Source organism: Prionailurus viverrinus, chromosome D3 (assembly GCF_022837055.1).
Source record: "Prionailurus viverrinus isolate Anna chromosome D3, UM_Priviv_1.0, whole genome shotgun sequence".
Taxonomy (NCBI): domain Eukaryota; kingdom Metazoa; phylum Chordata; class Mammalia; order Carnivora; family Felidae; genus Prionailurus; species Prionailurus viverrinus.
Window position 1 is genome coordinate 85,468,143 of NC_062572.1, and position 13,801 is coordinate 85,481,943.

General features: G+C 37.0%; 1 pseudogene; it reads left to right on the forward strand.

The window, feature by feature from the left end:
* The first annotated feature begins 875 nt into the window (after nt 1-875).
* LOC125148689 (glyceraldehyde-3-phosphate dehydrogenase-like) overlaps nt 876-13,801 on the forward strand; it is a 42,134-nt pseudogene continuing 29,208 nt past the window's right edge.

Here is a 13,801-nt window from a genome sequence, read left to right on the forward strand (position 1 = left end):
ACAATGAGTCAAACAGAAAGTCCATTTAGTACGCATGTGAAGTCTAGATAGTGTTAGAATGGTGGTGAAGGAGACAAGACAACCGAGGACATGCTAAAATTATTTCATTAGGAAGTAAATATGCTGTTTGAAAATATAATAGAAAGTAGGTAAAAATGAAATAATAGATTCAGTTGTGACAACGCGGTCCAAACTAGCAATAATTTTTGAAAAATTAAGTGTCCTAACCTCACCAGTTAAAACATACCTCTTACAGTTAGGACCCAGACCACTGTTCCTACAGTTGTTACTAGACAGAATGGATAAGCCATTTTGTGTCTAAGCATGCAAAGAAATGTAAGAGAATTAAACGTCATACAAACAAGAGTCCCTTTTAGGAAGCAGAGACTATGGTTTGCTTCTTTCCCCATAGCCAGACAGCCAAGTCCATACATAGGAGGACAGATACAGGCTTCTGTGAGTGAAGTAACAAGAAAACAGGGAGCTTTTCATAGCTGTACTGGTTACTCTTCTGTGCTTCTGAGAAAGTCTCATCTGCAGAGATATTCCTGTCCACTAAACCCCCACGAAGGTCTTTGCGGTGCATGGCAGCATGGAGGATTGGTGACTGGCCTGCAGGAGATCTTTGTATTCTCATAGTGCTTAGAAATAATGGAGAAGAGATGGCAACAAGTGCTGTAGCAAGAGCCACATGGAACAAAAGCCTAATTTATGTTGTACGTAAGCAAGTATGTGTTATGAACATTAGACACAGCAAAGCAGGGATGTGGGGAAGCAGGAGTTTGGGGATTTGAGGTTTTTTGAGGATGGTATATTTTATGGGTTCGTTGCCTCTTGGCTGTGGAAAGGTGACCAGATTGTGACTGTGTTGCAGAATGGCCGAATTTCAGAAGCTTGGACAGGGACGTGAGGCTTTGCCCATCCGCTGACTTTCAGAAGTACGTGTCTGTCACTGGATGGGAGGCTGTAATAACCGAACTGTGTACTGGTAGGAAACTGTAGGGTTGAGATGCTGCCATTAATCAATTAGATGATTTCAAACTAGTGGTCAACTGTTACCATGGCTGCAGAAAAATGAGCATTTTCTTAGAAATATAGAAACTTTTTTTTTAATCCCCTTGTCCACTATTCTACTAATTGGTAGAACCAGTGATGCCTTGAGACATGAAAAAACACAGTTGAACGAAAACTAAAGGTACAATCCAGGCTTGATCAGTGCTACTCTTTGTTGTTCTTGTGGCTGTGGTTGTTCATTTGTTTGTTTTTGAGAGTTGGAAATAAGTCTTTATTGAGAATTTTGAGGCAGTATTTATGATTAATGAAATCACAAAAACTTTAGGATGGCTCTAACCTGCTTTTGGTGCCATATTCAAAAATTTAATGGCAAGATCTACGTCAAGGATAATTTTTCCTATGTTTTCTTTTCTAGGGGTTTCACAGTCTCAGAGCCTACATTTAAGTCTTTAATGCATTTTGAGTTCATTTTTGTGAATGGCATAAAATAGGGGCTGAGTTTCATTCTTTGGTGTATAGATATTCAATTTTCCCAGCACCATTTAATGAAGGGACTATTCTTTTTTTCATTATGCATTCTTGGTGCCCTTGCCAAAGATTAGTTGACCATATGAGTGTGGGTTTATTTCTGGGCTGTCTATTATATTCTTTTATCTATATGTTTATCACTATGTCAGCTTTTATGTCAGTACTGTACTGTTTAGATTATTATAGCTTTTACATATAGATTACAATTCCAGAAGAGTGGTGCCTTCAGCTTTATTCTTCTTTGTTAAGATTGTTTTGACTCTTCAAAATTTTTTGTGGTTCTATTCAAATTTTAGAAGTGCTTTTTTTCTATTTCTCTGAAAACTGCCATTGAAATTTTTGAGGAAATGCTTTGAATCTATAGATCCATTTGAGTAATATGGACACTTTTGCAATATTAATTTATCTTTTCTATGAACATGGAATATCTTTCCATTTATTTGTCTTCAATTTATTTCTTCAGTGTCTCATAGTTTTATTGTAAAAATTTTTTTTACCTCCTTTGGTTTAATTTAATTCTAAGTATTGTATTCTTTTTGAGGCTTCCTAAATGGATTGTTTTCTGAATTTCTTTTCAGATATTTAATTGTTAGTGTATAGAAATACAGTTGAATTTTGTATATTGATCTTGTATCCTGCAGCTTTACTGCTTATTAGTTCTACTTATTAGTTCTAACAGTATTTTAGTGGGGTCGTTAGGGTTTTCTGTATATAAGATTAGACATCATTGACAAAAAGAAACAATTATTCCTTTTCACTTTGGATGAATTTTATTTCCTTTTCTTGCCTAATTGCTCTGAGTAGGACTTCCAGTACTATGTTGAATAGGAGTGCTGAGAATAGGCACCCTTGTCTTGTTCCTGATTTTAGAGGAAGAACTTTTACAGCTTTCATCATTCGTTACAATGTTCGCTGTGAACATGTCACATATACTCTGTTATGTTAAGCTACATTTTTTCTATACTTAATTGTTGCGGGTTTTTATATGAAAAGGTGTTTATTTGTCAAGTGCATTTTCTGCATTTATTGAGATTACCACATGGTATTTTTTTTAATTTAAATCCAAGTTAGTTAACATATAGTGTAATAATGATTTCAGGAATGAAATTTAATGATCCATCACTTACATATATCACCCAGTATTCATCCCAACAAGTGCCCTCCTTAATGCCCATCGTCCATTTAGGCCATCACTCCACCCAACACCACCAAAAACCCTCAGTTTGTTCTCTGTATTTAAGAGTCTCATGGTTTGTCTCCTTCTCTGTTTTTATCTTATATTTGCTTCCCTTCCCCTATATTCATCTGTTTTGTTTCTCAATTTCCACATATTAGTGAAATCATCTGATATTTGTCTTTCTCTGACTAATTTCACTTAGCATAATACACTCTAGTTCCATCCATTTTGCTCCAAATGGCAAGATTTCATTCTTTTTGATGGCTGAGTAATATTCGAGTGTGTGTGTGTGTGTGTGTGTGTGTGTGTGTGTGCATATATAGACGATAGATGATAGATAGATACATAGATAGATACATAGATAGATATACCACATCTTTATGGATTCATCAGTTGATGGATATTTGGGCTTTTTCCATACTTTGGCTGTTGATAGCATTGACATAGACATTGAGGTGCATGTGCCCCTTCAAATTAGCACTTTTGTATCTTTTTGATAAATACCTATTAGTGCAATTGTTGGATTTTGGGTATTCTATTTTTAATTTTTTGAGGCAACTCCATGCTGTTTTCCAGAGAGGTTGCATTCCCACCAACAGTGCAAAACAGATCCTCTTTCTCTGCATCTTCATCAACATCTGTTGTTGCCTGAGTTGTTAGTTTTAGCCATTCTGACAAGTGTGAGGTGGTATCTCATTGTGGCTTTGATTTGTATTTCCCTGATGATGAGTGATGTGGAGCATTTTTTTATGTGTCAGTTGGCCATCTGGATGTCTTCTTTGGAAAAGTGCGTATTAATATCTTTTTTCCCATTTCTTCACTGAATTATTTGTTTTTTGGGTGTTGAGTTTGATAAGTTCTTTATAGATTTTGGATACTAACCCTTTAGTTGATATGTCATTTGCAAGTATCTTCTCCCATTCTGTTGGGTGCCTTTTAGTTTGGCTGATTGTTTTCTTTGCTGTGCAGAAGCTTTTTATCTTGATGAGGTCCCAATAGTTCATTTTTGCCTTTGTTTTCCTTGCTTCCAGAGACATGTCAAGTAAGAAAGAGGTAGTTGCCTGTTTTCTCCTCTAGGATTTTGATGGATTCCTGCCTTACATTTAGTTCTTGCATCCATTTTGAGTTTATTTTTGTGTATGGTGTAAGAAAGTGGTCCAGGTTCTTTCTTCTGCATGTTGCTGTCCAGTTTTCCCAACACCATTTGCTGAAAAGACTATCTTCTTTCCATTGAATATCCTTTCCTGCTTTGTCAAAGATAAATTGGCCGTATATTTGTGGGTCCATTTCTGTGTTCTCTTCTATTCCATTGATCTATGTGTCTGTTTTTTGGGCCAGTACCATACTGTCTTGATGATTACAGCTTTATAATACAACTTGAAGTCCAGAATTGTGATGCCTCCAGCTTTGGTTTTCTTTTTCAACATTACTTTGTCTATTTTGGGTCTTTTCTGGTTCCATACAAATGTTAGAATTTTTTGTTCTAGCTCTGTGAAGAATGCTGGTGGTTTTTTTTTTGTTTTGTTTTGTTTTTTGATAGGGATTGCATTGAATATGTAGATTGCTTTGGGTAATATAGACATTTTGATGATATTTGTTCTTCCAATCTATGAGAATGGAATGTTTTTCCATTTCTTTGTGTCTTCTTCAATTTATTTCACAAGCTTTTTATAGTTTTCAGTGTATAGATCTTTCATCTCTTTGTTAAGTTTATTTCTAGGTATATATCTGTTAAGTCCATCCGGTCCAGTGTGTCATTCCAAGGCATTGTTTCTTTGTTGATTTTCTGTTTAGATGACCTGTCTGTTGCTTAAGTGGGGTGTTGAAGTCCCCTATTTTTATGGTATTATTATCAATGAGTTTCCTTATGTTTGTGATTAATTGATATATAGATTTTGGTTCTTTGACATTGGGAGCATAAATATTTATAATTGTTAGATCATCTTGGTGGATAGACCCCTTAATTATGATATGATTCCTTTCTTTATATGTCTTATTACAGTCTTTATTTTAAAATCTATTTTATCTGATACAAGTATGCCTACTCCAGCTTTCTTTTTTTTTTTTTTCAACATTTATTTATTTTTGGGACAGAGAGAGACAGAGCATGAATGGGCAAAGGGCAGAGAGAGAGGGAGACACAGAATCGGAAACAGGCTCCAGGCTCTGAGCCGTCAGCCCAGAGCCTGACGCGGGGCTCGAACTCCCGGACCGCGAGATCGTGACCTGGCTGAAGTCGGACGCTTAACCGACTGCGCCACCCAGGCGCCCCTACTCCAGCTTTCTTTTGATGACCATTCACATGATAAATGGTTCCCTATCCCCTTACTTTCAATCTGCAGGTGTCTTTGTGCCTAAAATGAGGCTATTGTAAGCAGCATATAGGTGAGTCTTCTTTTCTTATCCATTCTGATACTCTACATCTTTTGATTGGAGCGGTCAATCCATTTCACTTAGAGTGAGTACAGAAAGATAAGAATTTGTGCCATTGCATTGCCTGTAGAGTTGGTGTTTCTGCTGATGTTCTCTGTTCTTTTTTTAGTCTTTTTTGCCTTTGGTCTTCTTGGTTTTGTTTTGTCTATTCTCCACTCAAAGAGCCCCCTTTAAAATTCCTTGCAGGTCTGGGGCACCTGGGTGGCGCAGTCGGTTAAACGTCCGACTTCAGCCAGGTCACGATCTCGCAGTCCGTGAGTTCGAGCCCCGCGTCAGGCTCTGGGCTGATGGCTCGGAGCCTGGAGCCTGTTTCTGATTCTGTGTCTCCCTCTCTCTCTGCCCCTCCCCCGTTCATGCTCTGTCTCTCTCTGTCCCAAAAATAAAATAAAAACGTTGAAAAAAAAAATATTTAAAAAAAAATTCCTTGCAGGTCTGGTTTAGTAGTCACAGACTCCTTTTGCTCTTGTTTGTCTGGGAACATAATTCTCTCTCCTATTTTGAATAAGACCCTTGCTGGATAAAGATTTTATGGCTGCATGTTTTTCTGATTAAGCACATTGAATATACCCCGCCATTCCTTTCTGGCCTGCCAAGTTTCTGTGGATAGGTCTACTGCGAATGCACACCAAACAGGGGAACCACTTCTCCCCATGTGGCACACAGACCCCTAGACCCCACTACCTGCTCCTGGGGATTCTCCCTGCTTCCTCACCAGAGCACCCCAAGGCACTGGGCACCAAAACTTCAGACTGTGCTCCCCTGTTTATAGAGTCCTAGTGGTACCAAAACCCTCTCCTTTCTCCCTGTCAATGGTTTTGGGGAACAGACTTCTTGTCCAGTCCCCTGTGAGTGTTTTCACTCTTTCTCTTTCTCTCCAGCTACTTTTGGGAGGAGTGCTTTCTTGCATGATCTCAATGTGCCACACTCTCCCTCTTTCTCTAACTCTCTCTGTTGTTTCTTCGCAAAAATGGCTCCCTACACTCCCTGGCTTTTCTCTCCCCTAGTTCACCTCTCCTCACCACATATGTGCCAAATTTTGTGGCTAAAGTTACACATATTGTTGTGTTAATCCTCAGATAAATTCCCTAGGTGTTCAAAACAGTTTAGTGCTGATCTAGCTGCATTTCAGGGTGGAGGCAAGCTCAGGGTGTCCATGCTGCTCTGCCATCTTAACTCCCCTATCGGGTGCTATTCTTGATTTAGTTTATATGATCAGCTCCTTACCCTTGATTCTGACTAAAAAATAAATGTTCCACTAGAGCAAAAGTGCTATTTATGGAGTAGGTAAATAGTTAAGAAATAAAAGACAGATTTTAAGGTATGAAAGATGATAAAATGTATGGATAATTATTAGAAATTATAGCAAATTTAAATAATTTTATTGATAGACCTACGTGGTAAAATTTATAACTTATGCATATTTCACACAGTGTCTTGATTATTGATGATCAAAAATATAGGAAACAAGAGGAATAAATGCTGTACGAAAGAGTTAAAATGATTAACTCACAGAAATTGTCTAGAAATCTCCACTCATCAAATTGAGAATGCATACTTTTAAATAAACATGGAATGTTGAAAAATAAAGTATAAATTTTAAATTTTTTTTTTTTCAACATTTATTTATTTTTGGGACAGAGAGAGACAGAGCATGAACGGGGGTGGGGCAGAGAGAGAGGGAGACACAGAATCGGAAACAGGCTCCAGGCTCCGAGCCATCAGCCCAGAGCCCGACGCGGGGCTCGAACTCACGGACCGTGAGATCGTGACCTGGCTGAAGTCGGACGCTTAACCGACTGCGCCACCCAGGCGCCCCTAAAGTATAAATTTTAAAAACCCATTTATATAAAATAAAATTTAAACTGTATTCTAAAAAGAACTGAATTACAATGAAAATATTGCATATAAAATGTGTGGGATATAGTAAAATCATTATTTCAAGAGCAATTTCTAGCCTCAAATTAGTATATTAAAAAATAGATGCTCACAAGTAAAAAGTGCTCCTCTTTTCAGATTAGAAAAGATAAAACAGGGAAATCCCATATAAACTAGGAAAAGATAACTTGAAAGCACACATTAGTGAAATTAAAAAAAAAATATGTATCAATGGAGGATATCAGGAAAACCAAACATTAACTATTGGAAGATACTAACAATAGAGATAATATTTGGAGAGACTTAGAAAGACTTAAGAGAGAATATGCAAATAAGCACTGTATGAATGAAAATGAAAACACAAATTGAGGTAAAATAGAGAATATAATATTAAAACAGTAGTATGAATAGATAAACAAGTTGTTAAAAATATATACAACATATATAGACATATATACATATACACACATATGAGAACTGACTTCAAAAAAAATTAAAATTCAACAGTATTATAACTATCAAATAAATAAAAATGGTGATTAAATATCTTATTTTTCCAATTTTAGAAGCCCCCCAAATTTTACAGGCAAGTTCTATAAAAGTTGAAGAAAGTAGTCATTCTATTTTCTACTCTTTTGACAGTAGATAAAGAAGAAATATTTCATTCTATGGGCTCAGCCTAATCATAACAGTAATATCAGGGGATTGTACTGTTAAAAGGATAATTTCAGGGCTATTATAGTCATATAATAGATACAAAAGTATAGATACTAAATCCTAAACAAAATATTAGCAATCAAATCTATTAGTGTATGGAAGAGGTGATACATAAAAATTATATTTATGCCAAGGATACAAGGGTAAATAATTAAACTAAATAAATAGATTTTATAAATAAATGTATACATAATTATATATAAATATATATATAGTATTAATTTTATATTTTATTAAATAAATAAATAAATAAATAAATAAATAAATAAATAAAATGAATTTTTAACCTCACCAAAGGGAAAAACTGTATATGTTAATTTCATGTGTTTGTCATGGACCCAATAGGAAATAAATCACACATACAAAGTTGTAAAATTTGAAAAGGACTTACTTAAAAAGCAGTGACTCCAAAGGTGAATTGGCTGTGAGGAAATAAGAGATCGGGTAGGAACTCTGAGCTAAGAAACCTGGTTACTTTACTACAATTGTAGTAAGCATATCAATATCTGAGGCTAAATATAAATGGCTAACACTAAAAGTTTGCTATTACAGTCCTTTTTTAAAAACAATTTTTAATGTTTATTTATTTTAGAAAGAGAGAGAGAGAGAGACAGAGCATGAGTGGGCCAGGGGAGGCAGAGAGAGAAAGGGAGACACAGAATCCGAAGCAGGCTCCAGGCTCTGAGATGTCAGCCCATAGCAGAACTTGGGACTCGAACCCACAGATGAGATCATGACCTGAGCTGAAGTCAGATGCTTACCCAGCTGATGCACTCAGCGCCCCTGCTATTCCAGTTCTTAATAAAGGGTTAAAAATCCTGTATTTGCACGAGGAAATTAATAAAATCATTTAAAATTTTATATGCAAGAATGAGAGGCCCCTGAAGACTAAACCCATTCTAATGAAAAGAGCTAGTCTGGAAAGGGATTCAGGAATTATGAAGCAAGGGTAATAAAGTCCTGCACTCTACCTCAGGACAGGGAGCACAGGGTGTGCATACCTTTGAGTGCCCTAAGAATGCCCACAAAGGACCACTACTCTAAAGAACAATCTAAATAAGCAGATCAATTTGGTTTATGAACACCAGTCAGCTTTGCCCAGTACCTGGTGAAGTTCCACGGACTAACTAAGAAAGAAGTTCCTCCGGCTGTGGGTTGGTAGTCATGCACGGGCTCAAGCAAAGGGGTTTAACCACGACAGATCTGGCCCTGCCACCTGCTGAGCTCCCCTCTTGACAACAGTGGTAACAGATGTTGTGCTTTGCAAGTGGCGCTATTCCCGGAGGAATAGCCAAGCACCTGGTGACATGTTAACTATAATGGATCTCTTCAGGCAGCAGCAGTGATTTTCTTCTTCACTGGAACAAGCGCTTCCTCTTTATATTAATTTGCTTCTGCCAGCACCACCTGTGAACATGTAAAATATATTAGTCACTTTTATGATATTCCACACCACATTGCTTCCAAGTAGGAACTATTTTCACAGCAAAAACCGTGAGGAATGAATGATCTTGGACCTACGGGATTCACTGATCTTATTATGTATTCCATCACCCTGAAGTGTCTGCTCTGATAGAAGTTGGAAGGCCTTATTTGAAATCCAATTAATGCCCCGGCTATGTAACAACACCTTGTGGGACCAAGGTGATTCCCTGTGTGTTGCAATATATACTCTGAACAGATGATCACTATACGGATAGAATACATGTCTGGGAACTAAACACTCCAAGTGAGTGGTTTTTCTTGCTATTTCTCCTTGTGTACTTACACAGTTTTGGCTTTTCATGTCAGCAACTTTGGCTTTGCTGGCTTAGATGTCTCAGTAACCCAAGGAAGCATCGAGAGATACCATGACCTTACACTGAGTTGGAAGTTGACATAGTCCTCATTCAACTCTGGTCTCCTTGTGCCAATGAACGTCTAGGCAGAGAGAGTCTTACTGAATGGGTTGAATAATCCAGTTTATCTAGAGAAAACAGAGTACTAATATACAGTGAAGGCAAGGGAGAGTATATCTAAAATCAGATAATCGGGGCACCTGGGTGGCTCAGTCGGTTGGGCCTCCGATTGTGGCTCAGGTCATGATCTCATGGTTTGTGAGTTCAAGCCCCTTGTCAGGCTCTGTGCTGACAGCTCAGAACCTGGAGCCTACTTTGGATACTGTGTCTCCCTCTGTCTGCCTCTCTCCCACTCACCTCTGTCTCTCTTTCAGAAATTTATAAACATTAAAAAATATTAAAATCAGATCATCATCTTGAGTGCCTCTGAATATTCCCATGTCCAATTGCAAAAGTTAATATTAATCTATAACAACTCAAGAGGGATGGAGCACACTAATTGCACAGATCTTTCATAAATAAAATAATGACTGTATGTCCAGGTAAATAACCAAAACAAGTTGAAGGGCTGGGTGAGAACAAAGGGAGACCTGGCATGGTTTGTGAAGAAACAAGCTATAAATACCAAATACCACCATGTGACTGGCCTCAGAAATGAGAAATGAGAAGCTTCGTGTATTTGCCATGTTCAGATGTATATGGTAATATATATTACCATATTTTCCTTTTTCTATGCCATTCTACCAAAGGCAAGGTGTGTTAAAAGTGGTTATGGATTATATTATATATAAATTGTTATAATTATATAAATATCAATATAACTAAAGCCTAAATTGTATGAAATAACTTTATATAATTTAGTATTTAATCTCAGGATGTCACAGGGAAATTGTTATTGAACTTATAAATAAGAAATTAGGCCCACATAATTATACAATTATACGATTCTGCCTGCTGTTTGGGGGAAGAAAGAAAAGAGCAAGTCTGGTTATGTGAGCATTGCATTACGTTAGACTGAGGCACAATGTCATTATTGCTGATGTTCAGGTGGTGAAATATTGGCAATAGGTAAATTTACAAAATGGTAGATGGTGCTAGATTGTCAAATCAGTGTTATAAGTACTCCTAAGTCTAATGTTTCCTCTGTATCAAAAGGAGAGCCAGGGACTACTTTTTCCTAAATCAATCAAATATGGAAACAGTTCTACGTTTTTAATAAGACATAATTCTTCTTGGGGCACCTGGGTGGCTCATTCACTTAAGTATCTGACTTCCACACATGTCATGATCTCATGATTTGTGAGTTCCAACCCCCCACAGGGTGAGCCCAAGTCCTGCTTTGTGGGAGATGAGTCCCCATTCGAGTGGGCCCTACTCCTCTCTCTCTCTCTCCCCCTCTCTCTCTCCCTGTCTCTCTGCTCCTAACTCACTTGTGACCTCTCAAAAAAAATACATAATTCTTCCCACTAACCTACAAATAAGTTTCCATTACAGGGATAAATCAGTGGTAGAAAAATACTTCCCCCCACTGCCCACAAAAGAGTAAAATTCACAAATGATCAGGATAGCGTCAACTTGGTAACTCTTTGAAGAATATTTTGGGAGAATCAAAATTATGCAGATTCAGTAATGAAAGTATACACAGTCATTTTCCGGCATCATTTAAAATTTTTCAATTGAAATTATATCTTTTGTAGATAATGTAGCTAAAAATTAAAAACTGTAAATCATCTAATCCTAAATCCACTGCATAGAAAGCTCTTTTTGGATCAAATTTTTAAGCAGAACTCAGTTTCTTTCAAAGTGAGATTTCTCATTGATCTGAATAAAAGTGATGGGATGGTTAGGAGCTGAGAACTGACAGAATATTCCAGGAGTGTCAGAAACAGTGTGATTCCACTGCCCATTTGAAGGGAAAACAGCTTCAAGAAGATGGCACCGGGGCCCATAGTGAGCTCCCCAGGCCCCTTGGCATTAGGTTTTTTGTATATCACGTAAATCCTTCTATTTAATGATAATACATTGTGAGGTATGCTGTTTTTCCTTCCTAGAAATCCAGAACAATTTAAGGCACTTACCCAAAGTTTGCCCAAATGAGGTAAAGCACTGGATTTCTGAGGCTGGTTTAAATGTATTTTGATTAAGAATAACCTTGCGGGCACCTGGGTGGCTCAGTAGGTTGCGCATCTGAATTCGGCTGGGGTCATGATCTCGCAGTTTGTAGGTTTGAGCCGCACATCCGGCTCTGTGCTGACAGCTCAGTGCCTGGAGCCTGCTTCGGATTCTGTGTCTCGCTCTCTCTCACTGTCCCTCCCCCGCTCACACTCTGCCTCTCTCTCCCAAAAATAAATAAACATTAGGGGCGCCTGGGTGGCTCAGTCGGTTAAGCGTCAGACTTCAGCTCAGGTCAAGATCTCGCGGTCCGTGAGTTCGAGCCCCATGTCGGGCTCTGGGCTGATTTTTTAAAATTTTTTAAAAATAAATAAATAAACATTAAAAATTTTAAAAAAAGAAAAATAACTTTGCTCTCAGTTAAAAGCTTAAATGATGACAAGCCTTGCTAGGTTTAAATATTTACTTGTGATGTGAAAGTTAGAATGCAAAAGCTGGAATTTTCTTTACTTCAAATTATACATTAATGTTAGTTTGTTCTGGTTTATAAAAATGAAGCAAGTTTCTCTTGATCATACAAGATTGTGATTTTCTCATATTTGAGTTGCCTGGTCTTAAGAGATTAATTTGCACAAAGTACTAGTTTAATCTTTTTTTTTTTTTATCCCCATTCCTAATATATCCTACTTACGTCCCACAAAATGAAATTAAGATGCAAATCTACTTCGAACTCTTCGGTGGCTTGTAGGATTGAGTACGAGCTTTATGCTGGTCAAACACAGCTCTTCAGATATGACTCTACTTCGTTCCCTACGGTGTCTCACTACCATTTCATAGTCAAAAGCTGATCGGTAGTTAACCTAAGATTTCCCAGTCGAATGTCCCGGAGACCTCCACCTCTGGATCGTGGTAAATCCTGCAAGCAGAAATCAAGGGTTGTTTCTATCTAGAATATTTTTACTGTATAAATCCCAGACATACTCAACATCTACCAAAAACTAGCACAGATTTTATCTCAATTGGGAAATCTTTCCTAATTTTTGTACACTACCCCTAACTACCCCCATGCCATCACCTCTTTAGTTCTCCATGTCAAGGAAAAAAACTGAGCATTTAAAACTTTGTGTCTTCTTTTTTTTAAGTCAACATAGTTTATTCATTTTTAAAAAAAATTTTAATATGAAATTTATTGTCAAATTGGTTTCTAAACTTTGTGTCCTCTTGATAATGTATAATATTTGATAATGGGCTTCTCTATGTAACCTAAGACAAAAGACTCAACTAGATATCTAGACACTCTTAAATTTGGGTTTTCATGGCCCTAGTAAATTCTTTAGTGGAAAGTAGTGTAGTTATTACATTGTGTCCTTTCTTTCAAAACTGTGAGTACCTTGATGATAGGAGTTTCACCATTATTTCATCCCCAGAGCCCATATTGTTATTGTTTACACCATTTCAATATAATCTGTTGACTTGCTTGGAAACTGTGTGTAACAGTATGTCTAAAATAGTTTAGAACTTTCTTGACTTATTTTCTGCTGACTTCCAAGTTGAGGTATAGGTACCAGCATCCAGCCTAGTGTCAGACCCTAAGTAGATATTATAAGATTTTAGTGAGAATCATAATGTAAAATTCTAAGAATCACAATTTAAAAAGCCCAATCCTGTCATCAAAATATACTTCAGTGTGTATTTTAGGAGGTCTCAACATAAACAGAAGGGGGAAAAAAAAAGAAAAATTCAATCACAGCATCAAAAAGTAAAACATGAGCTAGTTCAAAATAAAAATAAAGCAAAAAACGTTATTTGGAAAATGCATTTTATTTGAAATGTGCAAAACTATTTAAAATAGCTATGGAGACCGGAAAAGATACTGACAAAATTAATATCAAAAGGATAAACAAATCAATTATCACTGTGTGGAACTGGATGCTGATACATTATGGAGGAAAACTTAGGAGAAAGAATCATTTGTTTATCTTCCTCAAAATTAAATACCTTGCTTTTCAGCAATGAACACTTATAGAGTATGGTTTGGGTTCTTCCCTCATCCTCCTTTCTTCTACTTCCACAAACTCTTCTTGTATGGACTAATTAAACCCTTAAA